We start from the raw sequence: 16049 nt of genomic DNA, 5'->3' as shown, positions 1-16049 counted from the left end.
CATAATGTGTAGTATTTATTATAAAGGCTTTCTTGAAATGGAAATTTATTGCTACATATTTTGAGTCCTCTCGTGTTCTGCTGTGTACATGGCAATGGTTTCTTTTCTTATTTTGTATTATTTTAGTTTTAGTGTTTAAGTTTCTTTCTTCTTCCTCATCTTATTTTGTATTTAAGTTTAAAATAAAAAATTTACAAATAAAAAAGTGGGGGTAGTTATATGGTCAGTCTGCTTTCCCTCATCTTCTGAGGCCTAGGGGCCAAGGAGGGACAATACTATCAGCAGTAGATATTCTCACAGAGCAGAATGCTTTTGTAGTATTTAGAGCCAGGAAGGATCCAACCTGCATTTTATAGGAAAGGAAACTCATCCAGAGAGATCATAAGATCAGAGATTTAGAACAGGACGGAACATTCAAAACCATCTATTCCAAGCCCCGTCACTTTCCAGATGAGGGAACAGAGGCTGGGAGAGATTAAAGGGAGAAAGAAAGGAATCAAGAAGAAGGGATCTTTGTGGATCAGCCAGAAAAGCAGAGTGGAAAGAACCCGGGTCTAGGAGTCAGGAGGCCCCAGTTCTTAGCACGATTGTGGCACTAAATGAGAAATCACATGGAGCAGTAGATTGACTTGCAAGCATTGCAGTCAGGAAGACCTTGATTCAAATTCTGCTCTAGATACTTGCTAGCTCGGTGACTTTGTACAAGTCACTTAACTTCTACAGGCCTCATTTTCCTCATCAGTAAAATGAAGGCATTGGACTTTAAGATCCCTCTCATGGTCCTATAATCTATGAATTAGCTTAGAGGAAGCCAGTTGCATAATGACCGCAGTGAGTCAGAAGACCTGGATTCAAATTTTGCTTCTGACACTATCTGAAACAAGTTACTTTTCTTTTCTGAGTCTCAGTTTTTCAATCTGCAAAATAGGAGACACAGCCTTCGAGGACCCTTCCAGCTAAATACCTATCAATCAATCAATAAGCCTAGGTTCAATTTCAGGGAAGTCCCTTGATCTACCTAAGCCGCTATTTCCCCATCTAGGGAATGAGTAGTGTTGACCAAAGAGTTGCTTTCTTCTGGTTCTAAAATCCTCGAATTCCCATCTGGATGCAAGGGGTGGCCATACTTCTGATCCTGGGACGGCTAAAAGAACAAGGCATGCTCCAAACATGAGGCAGTGTCCAAAGCTGTAGAGCATAGCTGGCTGAGAGCTGCTGGTGCCCAAGGAAGGACCCCAGCCCTAGCAAAGCCTTGCCTTCTCTTTCCCAACCTAAACCTCCTGTGAAGTTCAGCTTCTTCCTTCCTCAATACTTTATTTTATTTTTTCCCTTTAAAAAAAAAATTTTTTTTTAGTTTTCAACATTCACATTGATAAGATTTTGAGTTCTAAATCCCCCCCCCCAAAACCCCTCAATACTTTAGATTCCAGTGAGTGACCTTTCTCTTTTCTGAACTCTTAGGGCATTTAGAATCCTTAAGGTTTACTTATCCCCCACTTTTCACCCACTACTTCGGGACACCTGTTGTTTTGTGGCTTAGTATTGCATATGTCTCACCTCCCTAACTAAATACAGGGCAAGGATGATTTTTTTTTTTGCTTCATTACCTTTAAATCTTCAAACTTTATCCCAAAGAATACTGTTGTAGAAGTTGTGGGAGAGGCATTTTAGAGAGAGCTCTGGGCTTAAAGTCAGAGGAACATGCTAATTCAGTCTCTGACACTAAGCTGTGTGACCCTGGGTAAGTCACTTCTCTTAACCTCAGTGTGCCCATCTGGAGATAATAATAGCAGTTACTTTATAGGATTGACTTGAGGATATAATGAGATGAAATACAAAAAATACTTTGCAAACCTTTAAGTGCTATATAAACAATAGCTAATAAAAAAGCATTTATAAAGTCAAAGCACTGTTCATATGATACCTCATTTAATCTTTACAGTAATACTGGGACATAGGTATTATTTATTTCCATTTTATAAGTAAGGACTAAGGCTAGGAGATGTTAACTGACTTGTCCAGGGTCACACAATTGGTAAGGATTTGAAGTAGAATTTGAACTCACATCCCCCTGACTCCCAAGGTCAGCACTTAAGAATATCTGGGAAGACCACCCTGCATCAATTGACAGTGTATTTTTTTTGTTTGTAGCAAAGAAAATAGAGATAGTAGGTTGAAAATTTTTATTTCAAAGTGAAATTATAGTATCTAATTCTTTGTATTTAAAGCATATTTGCTAAGATAGGAGAAATTATAATAGATGATAAAATTTTCTTTGCTTTAATTGTCATACCTCTTCTTTCTGTTGTTAAAATGGAAGAAACTGGGGTTCTTCCAGTTATCACAGGAGCTGAATAGATAGTAGTAGGTGCTTAATACTTCTTTAAAGACTGACTGAATGAAAATATGTTGGGAAAACTTTTGGGGGGAAGGAGAGTAATAAGTCAAACTTCTACTTCAGTAATCAAGAGAAATATCTGACTAGAGAGATATCTAGAGTAAATAAATGAAGCAGATAAAAAGTTGGACAATGAGAATCTCAAAGATTATCTGAGATAAATAATAACTAAATTGAAAGGAATCCAATTCCTCATTCCAAGGCAAGACACAATTCATTGAAAATTAATTAGTAATTTAACAATGAACCTTTTGGTTCTCTTAGTCAAACATTGTATTTCCCTCCTAAAAATGATCTGTACATACAACACTGAAAGCATTTTGATGAATCCATTGAGCAGTCTAATTTCTGTTTCTGCTAAAATATATGGATTGTTGAAAGGATGTTCTGCCAAGTAGTCCATAAAGACAAACACATTTTTCTAGTTTTATTCTTTTTCTTATTTTATAGTCATTAGCTATTAGATTTATTTATTTTTATTGAATTCAAGGTGATGATGGTTCTGTCCATGAGAAAGAAGTATATTCACCATCCACAGATAAAAATCTTGGAAAGTTACCCTAAGCCACAGAGGAAGCCTTTAAACAATAATAAATTCCTTTATGGATTCACTATGCCTTTCAATAATTCTCATTATCCACTCTATCCTTTAAATTGTGGAACCATGAGCAAAACTTTCCTAAGGGGCCCATTATGCTGCTCTTCAACATGTCCACTCTAGATCCTGGAAGGGAGTGGGAGGGTTGTGATGGTGAGAAATAAGGAAGGCTTCTTTTAAGAATTTGCGGACACTAGAAGGGCAACCTGTTGGCAACTACATTGGATTCCCTCTTTGTATAGTTCCTACCCACTTCAAAAGGCCCAGCCTGTGGGTAATGCACAAACAAATCCAATTTTGCCCTATGTTTTAAACTTTCATTTAATTGACTCATTAATAAATAGTAAGATGACATTTTTCTAGAAGTAGTCAGAAGACTCTCTCTCTCTTTCTCCCTTCCTTCCTATTTATCTCCTTTCTTTCCTCCACTCCTTCTTCCTTTCCTTCCTTTCTTAGTAGCACATCATGTTCTTTAAAAAATATTTATCATAGGGGTGGCCAGGTGGCTCAGCAAGTAAGAGCACCGGCCCCAGTGTCGGAATGACCTGGGGATCAAATCTGGGCTCAGACACTTAGCACCACACCCAGAAATAACTGGCCATGTAACCTTGAGCAAGTTACTTAACCCTGATTGCTTTTAAAAAGTATTTATCATAATAAATTCATCATTTATTACAAATGTTTGCAGCATCCAGAGTCCATTCTGCACAACATGGAGAATCATAGAAATTTGGAGCTGGGGTTCCAACTGACCCACCTGTCTTCCCCCAAATTTGTTATCCCACTTCCCATTTGTGACTTTGTGTAGGCTGTATTGAATGTCTGGATTGCATCATCTCATCATTATAATCTCTTAAAATTCTTAGCTTCCTTCATGGCTTGGCTAAGGTACAACAGTCTATGGGGAACTTTTCCTGGTTTTTCTGACTATTCGTGCTCTCTGCCTCAATTTATACTATATTTTAAAAGTCATTTTAAAAATAATCCTTCCTATATTATTTCCATAGATAGAATTTCTAGAAGCATGTTGAATAATAGTAGGTAAAGGTATCCTTTAAAAAAAGATATCTTTCTTTATAATGAGAAAGCTTTCATTATTTTCCCATTGTAAGTAATCCTAGCTCTTGACCTTAGATACATAATTCTAGTTATATTAAAGAGGACCTCTTTAATGCCTATGATTTTTAATTATTTTTTAAAAACATAAATGATATTTTCTGTCACAGGTTTTTCATATGTCTATTGACATGATCATAAAATTCGTGTAGTTTATATGTTGTTATGCCCATTTTTTCCTAATGTTGAACTCTCCTTGCATCCCTGGTATCAAACTATCTTGTCCATAGTGAATTATTTTCTGGATATATATATATTTTTCCCCCCTTTTTTGAGGGCAATTGGGGTTAAGTAACTTGCCCAAGGTTACATGGCTAGTTTTTTTGTGTGGGTGGTAAGTGTCTGAGGCTGGAACCAAACTCGGGTCCTCCTGACTCTGGGGCCAGTGCTTTACTCACTGTGCTACCTAGCCACCCCTAGATATATTTCTATAGTCTTGTTGTTAAGATGCCATTGGAAATTCTTAGATGCTATGCCTTTTGGTGAATATGTACTTAATAATCTTATTTTTATATTGTCTATGGTATCCTAAAGCAAAAATATAGCTTCACCTTTTCTCTCTCTTGACATTATCAACCTTTTTAAACCTTATTTTAGATAATGACAATTTTTGCTCTTTTAAACCTTATTTTAAATAATTGCAATTTCTGGGTATTTTTAGAATCACTTGAAGCATAGAAGATCCTGTTCCATGCCTTCATTTTCCACCTATATATGTCTGTATGTTTTAAATGAATTTCTTGTATATAACAAATTGCTTTGAGTTTCTTTTTATTTCTTCCTCCATTCTACTTCTTTTTATTGGAGAGTTTGATCTGTTCATGTTTAGGGAAATAATTGTACATATTTGTGCTTTGTTTTTTTTATTTTTTTGTAATTTCTTCTCCTCTTTTATATCAACTTTTAGTTTAAGTGGTTTGTTTTGCTTACACTAATCTGACCCTGGTTTTTTTGCATTAGCTCCTTCTCTCATTTTGCTTTCTTCCTTTTACAACTGAGGTAAGAGTATTGTACATTTCCTCCCTGCCATCTTGTTACATCATCCCATTCTCTGACTTGCAGTGACATTAATATGTAGTACCCCATTCAAAGGAATACCACTTTAATTATACCTCCTTACTTATTCCTTCTCCCTTCTAGGATATACCAGAATCTAATTTCCCAGTCATGGATTCTGGGCTTACACATTCCTTGCTACTTTTATGTCCATTATATTTTTTGGGTCTCTGGGGGACAGAAGCTCTACTCTTACTTCTAACCAACCTATCTACTGGTATGGTTATAAAATTTTCCTTTTGTCCCCTCCCCCACTTTTATCCAGACTTCTCTCTATATATTTTTGGAAGGATCTTCTTGGAATTCTCTCTTTTTTTTAAAGGAATATAATTTATGAAGGAAGCAGTAAGATACAATGGGAAATGCTCTGTAACCCAAGTCCCAGGAGACCCTGTCCTGTTTCTTCTTTTACCTTTTTCCTGTAAATCTTCCCCTTGGAACTATGTGTTTTTATTTGTACCTCTCTGAGTGGGGTTTGAATAACTATTCTCTTCTCCATCCTCTCAGTTAGAGGCAGTACAAGAAGCAAGATTCCTGTTTCAAGAAGTTGTTCTCTTGAAGTACCAAATTCATAGATTCAGAGCTAGAAAGGACCTTACAGGTTATTTAATCTAACCTATTCCTTTTGCAAAAAAAAAAAACCCAAACCAAAACAAAAAAAAAAAAAACCTAAAGAACAGAACAACGGAGTAATTTGCCCAAAGACACACATATAATAAGTCATAGAGCTGGGATTCAAATTCACATTTTCAATTGGAACACTAATACATTGTTGGTGGAGTTATGAACTGATCCAACCATGCTACAAAGCAATTTGGAACTATGCCCAAAGGATTATGAAAGTGTGCATACTCTTTGATCCAGCAATATCATTATTAGGTCTATATCCCAGGGAGATCTTAAGAAAGGGAAAAGGATGTTTATAAAAGTTCTTTTTGTGGTGGCCAAGAATTAGAAATTGAAGGGATGCCCATCAATTGGGAAATGGCTCAACAAGTTGTGGAATATGAATGCAATGGAATACTATTGTTCCATAAGAAAAGATGAGTAGGTGGACTTCAGAAAAACCTGGAAAGGCTTACATGAACTGATGCTGAGTGAAGTGAGCAGAACCAAGAGAACATTGTACACAGTAATAGCAATGTTGTGAGATGACCAATTTTGATAGACTTAGCTCTTATTGAAGCTAATTTCAAAAAACTCATGATGAAAAATGCTGTCCACATCCAGAGAAAGAACTATGGAGTCTGAATGCAGATTGAAGCATACTATTTTCTCTCTCTTTTTTCTTTCTTGTGGTTTTTCCCTTTTGTTCTGATTCTTCTTTCACAACATGACTAAGGTAGAAATATATTTAATATGATTGTACATGTGAAGCCTATATCAGTTTGCATACTGTCTTATGGAAGAGGGTGGAAAGGGAAGAAGAAAAAATTTGGAACTCAAAATCTTATAAAAATGAATGTTGAAAACTATTTTTACATGTCATTGGAAAGAATAAAATAATATTAAGGAAAAAAATCCACATTTTCAGATTCAAATCTAGCAATTTTCCTACTGCATCTCACTGCATAGGCTTAGGAAGTGTATAATTTCTTGGAGTGCACTCTGTCAAAGACATAATAAATCTGTCTCAAAGGAATAAGGATGACCTATTAGCAGAAAATCAATAACAAATACTAGGGAAATAAGGCAATTAAAGTAACACCAATTAGATCATTAAAAAAAAAAAGAATTGTAATTGATCTTTCATGTAAATCCAATTTACCCAAATCATGGCAGAAAATTCAATGAAAGCAAAAGACTGCTTACATAAATCATGGAAAACTGAGTAAGCAGATCAATTTCTAAGTCACTAAGAGAGCAAAGAATATTGGGAAGCAACCGCAAAAAGTATTTTCAGATTAGAACGGAAGAGTAATCTTTCCTAAAGTACGAGTTTGAAAGAAATAGAGAAACGATGAAGAGTAATCTTTCCTAAAGTAAAAGTTTGAAAGAAATAGAGAAATGATGAGGTGCAAATGTGGAGGAAAGCTATTCCAGATAAGGTGAAGTTGAGAAGAGAAGACTCTCATCCCACATGTGGAAAGAGTGCTGCCTAGATTAAAGCTGTCTGGAAATGCTGACTTCTTGTCATTGGCAAGCAATTGGTGATTCCTATGAGAACCTACCACAGTTACCTGGTTCTTCCTCTCTAATGTCAAGGAATTGGTCATCAAGAGAGATGTAATAAAATGAAGGATTGGTTTCTCATCCCTAATTCTCATTTCCTTTGGTTTGTAGAATCAAAGGGTAGAAGGTAGGTCAATCAGAGTCCTTATGGAGAAAGGTCTAGTCTTTTAGCCAGAAGGAATCATAAGGTCACAGACAAAGAGCTAAAAGGGACATAGACAGAGGGGGAGGGTCAAGCAGATTCAGTCATGACATGCTTCTGGAAAGTAGAAAAATGTGAAACATAGGGGCTGTGGCTTAACTAATAATAATAACAGCTAACATTTAAGGTTTGCAAAGCACTTTATCACAAACATACACCTTGCTGAATAGGGAGAGAGGATAAGTGGATAAAAAAAGGAGGGATGAAGGAAAGTAGTTGGACTCAGTGAAGGAATATTGTGTAAAAAGAGAAGAATATTTTGGGGGAATATGTTGAAAGTAATAATTGGAGGAGATAACCTTTGAATTTGACTTTAAAGGATAGATGGTGGAACAAATAGAGGAGGGTGTTCATTCCAACCACAGAAAACAATGATATGGAGGCAGGAAGGCTGAGGGCTTGTATAGAGGGTGGAGAACAGACTGCAGTGATTTGTCCCTTTCCCATCATAGGTTTTGGTGTATTGTGGGTTGGCATAAGAAATCAAATGGAAATCTTGGCAGGAGTTCTGGGGAAGCAGCAGATGACGCATGAAAGTCGGCAGATGACACAAAGCCTATGACCAAATGCTTAACCTAAATTTCACAATAAGGTACCCCATAAAAGAAAAAGAAAAAATTCAGACTTCTTCTCTGGGATGAACAGAGGACCAAAAACTTGTATGCAGATTTTCCAGATTCTCAGGGAGTTGGGTCCTTAACCTCCCCCATGTGGAAGGGATAACTGTAGTTTGGCTGTAATGAAGAGTATGTAGAGAGGAATAATATGAACAACGGCTGAAAAGGTAGGATGAAGGAAGGTGAAGGGCCTTGAATGTCAGGTTAAGAAAGTTTGAACTTTTCTCAGTAATCAATGTTGTTATTGTTCATTCATTCAGCTGTGTCTAACCCTTTGTGACTTCATGTACCATACTGTCTGTAGGGTTTTCTTGGCAAAGATACCGGAGCGGTTTGTCATTTTTCCCCAGTGCATTAACAAAACCAGAGCTTAACTTGCCTAGGCTCACGCAGCTAGTTTCTCAGGCCAAATCTGAATTCAGGTCTTCCTGACTCCAGGCCCAGCATTCTTTCCCCTGTGCATTTCACTAGCAGCATTAGCAGCTGACAATTAGACTTAAATAACAGCTGACATATGTAACCATTTATGGTCCACAAAACACTTTGTAAATATTATTTCATTTCATCCTTACAACAACCCTGTAAGTCAATTAGTATTATTAACCCCTTTTTGAAGCTAAGGAATCTGAGGCTTAGAAATTAAAGTATTTAAGGGTATGTAGAAGGCAGAACTTACATCAAGATTTCTCCTGGCTCTAGATCCAATTCTCTTCCTGTTACACCATACTGTCTCATCTCTGACTAAGGACTAATGTGAGACCCTGGACTTGAATCCAGAGCTCAAGAGAAAGTAGGGGCAGGGCAGGAAGCAGAAGAGAGGAATGGGGTGGGAAGAGGGTCAGTCCCAGGCATGCTGATTCTCATGTCCCTCTGTGAGAGCTGGAAGTGTGGCACAGAATCAATATGGGACCTTCTGGTTCTCAAATGTGATTGAGGCAACTTTCTGGGACCTTTTTGTTCAATGGGGGAAGGATATAGGGGAGGGAATGTTAGGCTATGTAAAATTTTTTAAAGAGATATCAATAAAATTCTTTTAAAAAAGATTAAGTAGACTGCTAATGGAAACATTTGGAGAACATCAGAAAGACCAGAAATAGCACTTAGGATGGAAAGGAAGTCATTACCTGGACTAGGATTTACTTGCCATAAGGCAACACAAATACTAAAGCTCATCCTTAGATTCTCCCTGAATATCCTTACTGTGCCTCAAGTTCTGCTTTGGAACGCAGTTTGCCAATTCACACTCTGAGGTCCATATTCATTTTGAGATGTTCCATAGAGAATGGAAATACATCAAGGGTACCCTTAGAGGAAATAAGAGAAGGAGACAGGTTTTTGTAGATAATTTTCTACAGTAGACCACATCTTCAAAGTGAAAACAGAAATGCGATAACCATTTGTGTCTATTGGTTGTTAAAATAATAATAATAATAATGTCCAGAGAACAAAACACAGTTGTGGAGGCTCTTCAACAAAGGTGTCTTTTACTCATATTTTAGGATTGTTATCCCATATTTTATAGCAAATAAAACCCAAGGGTTGATTTTGTTCAATATTGACAGGGGAGGTCCTGTGGAACTGGAGAAAGAGTGCTGGTGTCAGAGGACCTGAACTCTAACGGGAATTCTGCTTCTCACTACCTGTGTGACCTTAGGTAAGGGACTGTCATTTCCCTCTTTCAACCTCCTCAGTTTCAATGAGTAGATTAGAAAATTGATGGCATTGGATTAGATGACTTCTGTGATTGCTTCCAACTCTAAATCTGTCATTTCTATGTGATGATAAGTGAGGTATGAAAGAGGTATGTCTCTGTCTCTATGTGTGTATACATATGGTGTATACATATACATATATACACATGCATACATGTATATGTATACAAATACTCACCAAAGTGTCGTGGAAGAATCTCAGGGGCCAGTAGAAGCAGGATTCCCTCCAAATGGTGAGTCTTTATGAATGTTCCTCTTTGTGAATGCCATTATGCTGTTTACCTCAAAGCCCAGAATAAGAAAAAGTCTCATTAAGGAGTTCCAGTGGTTTCTCAGAAGAAATCACATTAGCTGTCCACACAGGAAAAAATAAAGTGAACGAATAACACATATTGCCAAGATTCTAATATACAGTTAGATAAATAGTCCATTGAGTTAGTCCATGGGTGTCTTGGACAAACACTGCAGATGGACAGCAAGCCAGGCACAAAATTGAATGGGAAATTGGGATGATTGATTTAGAAAATTGTACATTACTTTTAGTGATCCCAAGCTGCTTGCTGCCAGAAAAACCCAGTCTTTTAATGTCAGTGTTCCTCCACTGATGTTAATGTTCACATGAATCATGAAATATTATGATCACGAAAGAATGAAAATTGTATGTGATTCAAAAAACAATGGGTGGATACATGGTGAATATAATTAAGTTACTATATATTACCAATGATCACACATACATAAAAAGTTGTGTAAAAGGCACAATGACCAGGAAAGAGAAAAGGTCTGAAACATGGCCAGAGTGAGGGATAACAAGGAGACAGACTGAATTCTGCTCTTGTAGCCACAAAAAATATGAATGATTAGAGGAAGACTGCCAGTGCATTGGGTAGATTCTCTGTGGAGGATTTAGGGAAAGACATATTTTAGAATCATGTAGGATTGGGAGGCAGAAAGAGGTTGCAGATAACAGTTACAGCTAGTTGGTACTCACGTCAATGGGATCTTGGATGCCTTGAAGAACGGAAGATGCTAATTATGTGGCAGCTTGTTCTATTCCAGTGCAGAATGCTTATTAATTTGCTTTCACATATATAAATGAATTCAGTTTGAAACTTAACCCAGTGTGTCTATTTACCTTTAATTTGTACTTACAAATTCCAATTTTTTAAAATGGTGTATAAAGTGATTTTGAAATCCTTCCCTCTCTGCAAAAATGTTATCAATGTCTTCTAAGGAAAGAAATAGATTCTTTCCTCTGAACTCGACACTTTTTTCTCTGTTACTCATTTGGCAATTAGGCTAGATAACCTTGGCTTCTCCAAATCTATGCTCTGGTGACCCTGTGAGTCATGTGCTGTCTTTTGACATTTCCCATATGCTACTTAAACCTTTTTCTGTATTTATACCTTAACTCTCCAACTATGTCATAAGCTCCTTTAAGGCAGGGAACAAGTCCTGTGTATCTTTATCTCTGTTATGGAATATAGAAAAGTAATTAGAGAACTTACAATGAAGGGGGAACCTTAGAGGTCATATAGTCCAAAACCTTCATTTTATAGTTGAGAAGTAAAGTGAAATGAAGAGATTTTACCCAAGATCACCCAGGTAGTAAGCGATGAAGTCAGGATTGGAAGCCTCTTTCCAATGCATTACACTATTGGCTTTGCACATGGCAGGCCAATGTTGATTCATTCCACTGGGCTAGAAATGCCATGTTAGACTGAGAAAACCATGGAAGGTCTTTTGTTTACTAGCAACTCTGAAACAATTTTGAGTTATTTAAGAATGACCTTGCCTTGTCAAAGAAATCCAAACATTTTTTACTAGAAGCTCACTGTTTCATACACACACGTATATACACATATGCATATATGTATGCACACACATACACATACATGTGTGCATACATGCACACATATACACTGAGAGACACATTGTATATATACATACACATATAAAAGCTCTCATAAATATGTAACAAAATAGAACAAATTCATTTAGAAATGAGGAAACAAGACATTATGCCATCTGCCTATTTACTTAAGTTTTGAAATCATAGATCATAGCTCATTAAAATCACAGAACTTAAAAAGAAAAAAAAATGATCGCATCATCTAACTCACTCACCCCCTTTATTTTCCTGTGGAGGGAACTGGGGTCTAAAAAGGTTAAATGACTTGCCCAAAGTGGCTCAAGTAGTATCAGAGATTAGATTTGTTCTTTGCATTGTTCCATGGACTAGGCGGTCTCTTCAGTTAAGTGACTCACTGGAGGTCACTTAGCTAGTTATCAAAAAATCCAGCACTAGAATTTAGGTCTCTTGACTCCTCGTCCCAATTAGGTTTTTAAACAAATTTTTAAAAAATAGAACTACAAGTCTTTCTTTGTTTCTACCTCCTGGGCAACAGAGATAACTGCCACTCTCACTCCCCCACCCCCCACCAGTCCACGCACACACTGACTAGTCTTTATACAAAAGGTCTGTTAGGGATGATGCCCAACAGTCCCTTGATAAGGGATCCATTGCATATCAAATGCAATGTTTAAATAATCCTCTTCTTGCCTTTCCCTGACACAGCTGTGTCTGAGAACTGACAGGCACAGTGGGAGGTAAACAAAGACAGCAGCCAATCAAAGAGAGGGGGGTGGGGTAGGGCATGAGTTAATGGGGCACCAGAGGTCTTAGTCCAAAAGAACTAAGACTTTAGATGAGAGAACCACAACATGGAGCCCACATCTGCCAGTCAGCAGGGAGGTAAGAACGGTTGCGTTTAGTCAGACAAATCATTCAGACAGAAAGATGAACATGAGAAGATTAATACCAAATGTTTTTGCTCCCATGGCATGGCATAGAAATGAGGGGTGAAGCGGGGTGAAGGACAAATTGTTACATGTCAATAAGCCAATTGCCAGCTGTAGTTCCAAGTGATTTCTCCAATAATTTGACATTTGGTAACCAAAAAAAGAAAAAAGAGAAAGATTAGGAGACGTGGTATCAGTTTTTCTGGACATGCCGGGGAAGACAAGTATATAATTCGGCCAGTGAGAAAATGAATCAATAGAGCAGTGAAACTTTCCAAGGAATGCAACCCCTATGGTTATTTTCCTAATCATTCCTTCAAGATAAAGAGAAGCATCCAACCCAGGGTTTGGGTCCCCAGTGACTGCTCAAAGCTGTGTGATCAGAGATGAGCCTGTGTGGCAGTGGGCTGCAGCTTTGCCCATTCCTGAGTCCCGTGGTGTGTTCAGTGAGTGGGCAGCTTTCCCTTCTGTAAAGCCTGTGGTACCACTGGATGGTTAGGTTCTTTGAGTTCCTGCCATGGGAGCAATGATGTTCTGAATTTTTATATGGGCAGTCATCGCTCTGTGTTTTGCAAGTCACTTTCCTTGTTTCAGACCATACATGGTGAGGGTTTATGTCTATTTATTTTCAAGGTTCAGTTAGTTAGGTCCTGCAGGACTTCACATGCAACCCAGTGTAAACCTAGGGCTTTGTTATTCTAGAAAAAAAAAAGTGGCTCAGGGGTGGCTGGGAAAGTTACCCATCTACAAGACTGACAGAGAGAGGCTGTGAACTCTATGGGAATTTCTACAGGTGGGCTCTGGCAACATACTTTCCTCTAAAAACAATGTGTTCAGGCAAAGTCCTGATGTTTTTAAAAATGACATGGAGTTGGCAGAAAAATAGGCTTGAATTACTGCTCTGTTGATGGAATTTTACACTTGTCACTACAATGTACTTGCTCTAGGTGAAAAAAGAGGGCTGCGATTTTGTTCTGAGATAAGTACATTCAGAGAACACTTGATGATTTACAAGCATCTTGGTTCAGGAGGAGTCCTGCCCCACAGATGATTTCCAAAGTTGAAAGGGAAATCGAGCACCCTAAAACTTGGGGTGGGGGAAGAGTCTGGGGACACTGGTCTTGGGGTTCTTTTTCCAGTAGCAGACCCCAACCCGATACACACAAAAAGCTTTCTTACATTGAAATTGGATTATTACTAAACAGTTTTAAAAGTTATGCTATAGTCATATATAAAGTAAAGTGTGAAAGCATATAGAATTAGATCATTTCTGAGCTGAAAGTGACTTGGAAAGAGATGACCTAATCCAGCTCCTTTATTTTATAGCTGTGGATGTGTTTGAAGGCTATTGGGAGAGAAAGGGACAGGGTCAAGCTGGTGCTATGTGTTAAATTTAATGTACACTTTAAAAAACAATAACCCCCTAAAGTTGTATGTAAGAGGCTTTTCTTTTCTTGTGCAATCCTGTCTTTTCTTTGAATATTGAAATGTTCATGCTTATTAAGTTCACAATAAGGTAAAAAAAATTTCAAGACTGCTGGGAGTATAACAGCTGTTAGTTTTAAAAAGCATGAGTTGGAGCCTTTGGAGGGGAATCTGGAAAAAGCCTTTTTTTCTTTTCAACTGATACTTTGCTCAACCTGTGATCTCAAAGGGGCATACTCTCTCCACTGTATGGGACAGTTCATCATCTCCCACCTCTGTGCCTTTGTACAGGTTATCCCCATTCCTGAAATGCCGTCGCTCATCCTAGCTCAATTTCAGCCTCATCTCAAGTCCTTTAAGAAGTCTCTCCTGATCACATTCCCCACTCCTCCTAGCTTATTTTTTGCCTTGTTTATTACCTTGTTTATTTTTTATATTTACTTATCAGTGTACTTGCTGTCCCTCCCACTCTCAGTGGAATGTAAACTCAATTCAATAAACATTTATTAAGTTCCTACTACTGTGGTAAGCTCTGGAGATACAATGAAGGAAAAGATAGTTGATGCTCTCAAGGAGCTTTCAATCTAATGGGGGAGACAAGACACAGGAGGCAGGGAGAGGGGGGCACCATAGGATATCTAGTACAAGGGCAATTTGCTCAGTGCAGTGGAAACCAGGAAAAGCAACAGATGTAAAGTGGAGTGAGCTTAGTGCCCAGTTTCTCCCCTCTATAAAGGAAGGCATTGGGAGGAATTTGGTACTCCTCTAGTCCTCCAATCAGAGAGGAGAAGATGTCAATCTTCAAAGGGGATGTCAGTCAAAGCTTGTTGATAAGAGTAGAATTGATGAGTTTATCTTGGGAGGGGCATCTTATTCAGGAACTGAAACCAGGAAGGGTAGAGTCCCTCCTTCAGGGGAGGGATTGTTTAGTTTTTGTCTTTGTATTTCTGGTGGTGCCAAGCACCATTGCCTGGTACCTTGGTATCTGGTACATTGAAGGCACATAGGAAAGAATTGTTGAATTACCGAATTGAATATCTCATCTAAGGTGATATCTAAGGTGAGAAGAGTTGATTCAACATTGGTCTTGGAGTTAGGAAAACCTAGATTTGAAAGCTGCCTCTGACATGTGTGAGCCACCTGAGCTTAACTAAATCAAGGTATCCTCTCCTTCAGTCTCAGAAGCGAAGATGCCAAAATTCTTGCCAAAATTCATCTCTCCATCTGTGACCTTAATCCTAACTCCTTCCATCTCTGTTAAGTGTTTACTTCAATTCTTTACCCTCTCTCTCTGATTGTCAATTTGTTCCTCTCTACTAATTTCTTCCCTATTGCCTACAAACATTCTCAGGTTTAAGAAATTTAAAAAAAATCCTTTCTTTATGAGCTCATTAATTTTATAACCATTTTGATTTTCCAAGCATTCTTGAAAACAATTTGAAATTATGCAAAAAGGGAGGCTCTTAATATTAAATTGTCTTGACCTACAGATCTTACTACTAGGATTGTACCTTAAGAAAACTAGTAAAAGCAAGAAAAGGCCCATATGTACAAAAATATTCAGACTTGCATTATTTGCAATAGCAAAAATCTGTCCCCAACGATTAGTAGTGGCTAAACAAATTGCATATAACCATAATGAAATTTTATCACATCATAAAGAATGATGAATATAAAGAATTGAGAGAAACATGGAAGCACGTGTATTTGTGATGCTGGGAGAACATTGCAGAACTATGTACACAATGACCACAGCAATGTAAATAAAGTCAGTGTGAAGAATTGCCAACATTTAAGTCAAATCCAGTAGATAACACTGGTACCAAATGAAGAAAGTCAAAATAGTCATTTTTTCCTTTCTGTTTTTAATTGGTTCACTACAAAACAAGAAAGTGACATGTAGCATCATTTACAATATCAGGTAACTCTGATGAACTGTTTTGAGGGAATA

At 37.6% G+C, this 16049-nt stretch overlaps 1 long non-coding RNA gene across 2 annotated transcripts in view; it reads left to right on the top strand.

The window, feature by feature from the left end:
* Positions 1–12545: 12545 nt before the first annotated feature.
* The window catches only part of LOC138159784 (uncharacterized), a 28283-nt gene continuing 24779 nt past the window's right edge, over positions 12546–16049 (top strand). For both annotated transcript variants that reach the window (XR_011167974.1, XR_011167973.1), the window contains exon 1: positions 12546–12626. This is a non-coding gene — a long non-coding RNA (uncharacterized lncRNA). The remainder of the gene's footprint in view (positions 12627–16049) is intronic.

Source organism: Petaurus breviceps, unplaced genomic scaffold (assembly GCF_028583685.1).
Source record: "Petaurus breviceps papuanus isolate PSGF00001 unplaced genomic scaffold, PetGlider_PUasm1.0 178, whole genome shotgun sequence".
Taxonomy (NCBI): domain Eukaryota; kingdom Metazoa; phylum Chordata; class Mammalia; order Diprotodontia; family Petauridae; genus Petaurus; species Petaurus breviceps.
This window is presented reverse-complemented; position numbering and strand designations above follow the sequence as displayed.